Source organism: Moschus berezovskii, chromosome 16 (assembly GCF_049115385.1).
Source record: "Moschus berezovskii isolate FMDL1 chromosome 16, NW_MosBer_1.0, whole genome shotgun sequence".
NCBI lineage: Eukaryota > Metazoa > Chordata > Mammalia > Artiodactyla > Moschidae > Moschus > Moschus berezovskii.
This window is the reverse complement of record NC_142475.1, coordinates 34,716,477-34,720,547: the sequence shown is the minus strand read 5'-3', so window position 1 is coordinate 34,720,547 and position 4,071 is coordinate 34,716,477.

The following is a 4,071-nucleotide window of genomic DNA, read 5'->3' as shown; positions in this document are numbered from 1 at the left end:
TGAGTTTTTGCTTTTTCTTTATGTTCCAATATAACCTGGAACCCTGCCAGCCACATCAGAATTGGATACCATCTGTGAAATTAATTTGAAATTCACTCGGTTTAATTTGCTTGCCTCTAAATCAGCCATGGCATCCTTCCAAATTTATTTTTCCAAGTTTAGACTTTAATTTTATTCTGAGATCCTTCTCCTTAGTGTATTTTGGTCCCTTTCACTAGAGAACTCTCCATTTTAACCTTAACCATTTATATTTCCTGTCTTCCCAGTAGTTGAGTTAGTAGTTTGTGTCTCAGACTAATCCTTAGTAAAGTTAAAAAGGAACAATGTTCTTTAGTTCAATAATCCCCAAGTCATTAAAAATTTTAGTTCTTTTAGTTGCTGGTTTCTACAAATATTCAGGCTTCCCCAGTGGCTCAGTGGTAAAGAATCTGCCTGCAGTGCAGGCAATGTGGGTTTGATCCCTGGGTCAGGAAGATCCCTGGAGAAGGAAATCGCAACCCACTCCAGTATCATTGCCTGGAAAATCCCACAGAGAGAGGAGCCTGGTGGGCTACAGTCCATAGGGTCACAGAGTCGTACATAACTGAAGCAACTGAGCATGTGCCCACTCTACAAATGTTCAGATTGATTTGGAAGTTTTACATGGCGGGGAACATAATAAAGGGTGAAAAAAAAAATCAACACAGCCATTTTTAAACTTTTAACCCCAGGAAATTCTTTGGCATAATTTTCAGGTCTCAGGGAATTCCTGTATAAAATTATTATTATATCTATAGCTGTCAGTAAATTAGTTGGGTCAGTGAGTTGTAGCTATAGCAAACCATTAATAATCCTCAGCACTTTTTTGAGTGTAGAAATATGTTTTTCTCCAGGTCAGTTTATTTGACCAACATTTGAGGTATTCCTTTTGCGCGGTTCTCCCTTCTCACATTCTAATACTAGTCAGTAGTGAAGGTGCAGTAAACATCAGTTCTTTTGGCTTTTAAATTCTTGCTTGATTTTTTTTTTTTAAACTTCATCCAAGGAGGCTTGACTAATCTCTACCACTGAGTTGCTGAGGATCTAGTGTATCAGGCAGATGACATGTAGAGAGTAGTTTTACTCACTGCTTAAAACTGAAAATATCTTTGTTGCCAAACTTTCCTAAAAACCTCTAGGGGTGGGACACGACTGAGTGACTTCACTTTCACTTTTCACTTTCACACATTGGAGAAGGAAATGGCAACCCACTCCAGTGTTCTTGCCTGGAGAATCCCAGGGACGGGGGAGCCTGGTGGGCTTCCATTTATGGGGTCACACAGAGTCGGACACGACTGGGGTGACTTAGCAGCAGCAGCAGCAGCAGGTAAGCTCAGTTTAGCTTTTTTGAAATTATTTTTTCTTTCTTTTTAACATTAAAATAATTCATAAGGCAAAGATAATAAATTTCTGTTAAATAATTGACTTGAGCCAGAAGAAGAGTTTAATTTGTTGAAAGGTAGTCTTGGTAAATTCAATAAAAACACAAATAGATTTTTTAACATGTCATTCATATTTGAAAATTGTTGACAAGTATTACTAATTCATTGACTTATTGTACTAACAGTGAAACCTTTACAGCTTCTGATACTACATATGTGCTTACATTTTACCCACTTGAACATACCCACTTGGCATTATTAGGTTCTTAACTTTTATGGGCAGTACATTCCTACCACTGATTAACTTGGCTGCTGCTCCTTTTCACTGGGAAAAATTATATCTCTATATTTCTATAGACATTGATTTTTTTAACAAAAGCATTGGCATTTCATTGTAGTGCCAAACTTTATGTATGTATGTGTATATCTATTTCACTAGGGCAGTGAAATGACTCACATGATTATAAATCTTCATCAGTAGACCTAGACTGTTTGTAAACCAAAGACTAGAATCCTTCTTTCACATTATACCTGCCTTAGAAACTTAGCCACGTTATATCATCAGACATGTTTTTAAACCCAAACACTAATAATATATAAAATATAAAGGTATAGAAACCCAAATGAGAAAATCACCCAAAGTGTAAAAACTTTATAATGAAATTGAATTAGAAGTTACACAATTCATATTCTGCAACATTCACAATAGCAAAGTGGCAGGGGGTGGCTAGGCCATAAGATATGAAAATTCCTTGTTTAAGATAGAAATTCTCATAAGTTGGTTGGTGACACATGATGGGAGGTTAGGGGAAATAAGCTGACACCATCAGCCTCCTGTCCTCTTTGCACTTTTGTGCAGTTAAGTGTTCACCATTTATCAGCAACCTCCTTTATCCCACATCAAAAACTGAAAATTGACTCAAGCAGATGAACTCACAATCCTACTGAACTCTCTCTCAGGATTGACAGACCTGTATCAAAATACCTAACAGGGCCATTCAGTCACTACTTATCTCTGCAAACACTCACACTGACTGGCCCAATAAGTTTAAAAGATACAGTGTTGTTGTTTCTTTCTTTCCAATTACTGTCTTTATTGTAGAACCCTTAACTACGTGGAATCCTTCTGAGAAATACTGTTTTACAATAGAAAAAATCCCACCTCTCCCTCCTTCCCTACTTTGACTAAGAAGTCAAAGATTCTTTTATGCATCTACTGAAGATACACACATTTTTCTGGGGATCTAGAGCTTGACCTATGACCCAATGCATTTCTGTGAGTGGATACAGGTGTGGCCAGTGTGGAGATGCACTACTCAGTTCTTCTTTCAAGATACAGTTCCCAGCCCAGCTGCTAAGGGAGTGGTTAGCTGAGAGTCTGTAGTGCCATGCTTCCCCCTCATACACCGCAGTATTTGAGCCAGAGTCTTGTTATTCTTAGGTCAGTCCCTGGCCAATGACCAAGCAGGGTGATGGAGTGAGGTGCTAGCCATTTCCACCCAGTGACAGGTTCCTCCAATGAACAGTCTTTGTTCCAGAGTTTTCCTTTGGACTAGCAGAGACTTATGACATCTGTATCGCAGTCTAATGCCAACCGCCCGTATCTAACCCAGCTTCCTTCCTTTTCCTTTTATAGGAGTTGGTCTCTAAAAAACTTCTAAGATTCCAAAGTCCATCTCAGCCTTTCCCTCCTAGAGGATCCAACATAGCACAGTTGGTACCAGGAGTGGCTGAAAAAACAGGTGTGTAAAATGGTGCTTTGGAAATGGACCATTCACTGACTGGCTGGTAATGAGGATCTCATCCCTCACAGATAGCCACTAGTATAAGGTAGTGGTCTAACTGTTAAAATGTTTACCCATGGGGAGCAGGATGTTGAGCTGGGATGGGACATGTACTGACCAGGGCAATAGATCAGAGTTTGACATGCACCAAGAATAAAGATCAAGACAATGGAATTGGATGGTTATTACTACGTTGCATTGAATATGTTTGCTAACTTATAAAGAAGGCTTCATCTTATGCAAAGAAAGCTGATGGTTGAGTTCAAGATTTGATACAGTAGCTGAGCTCCAAAGATGAGTGAAGGTTCGAATGAGGCAGACCTGTTCTGTCAAAGTCAAGACAAGTTGGGAAATCCTAGGACCCTGGTTGGACTTTTGGCCTAAAGATTTTATTTCCTAGACTTATCTGGTCTCTGGCCTCGAAGAAGTTACCCACTCCTTCCCTTAAGAACTAGCAAGTCCTCCCCCAACTCCCACCAAACTAGAAGACTAGACAATAGGTTTTCCACAATAGAAGCAGCTTCCACTGCTTTCCTGATTCCAGGTCCTCAACCAGGGTTAAGTAGCAGCATAACTCAGCCAGGGGTGAAATGCATCTCATAAAGAAAAATAGAGCTATACTCCCAAGGAGCCTTAAAACCAGCCATCATGGACAAGAAGGGGCTGGGGTGGACCTTTTCTTTCTTTTTTTAAAAAAGTAAAACTAGGAACATTTAAAAGAAGAATTATGAACTTAATTATAAATAATGTTAATAACAAGAACACTCAAGGACAAAAGGTAGGAAAAGATAAAATTTTAAAAAACTTTTAAAAATATTCACATTACAAACCCAAGGTGTACATGGCAATGGATCCACCCACTCCCACTTAAAAAGTACTATAATCTG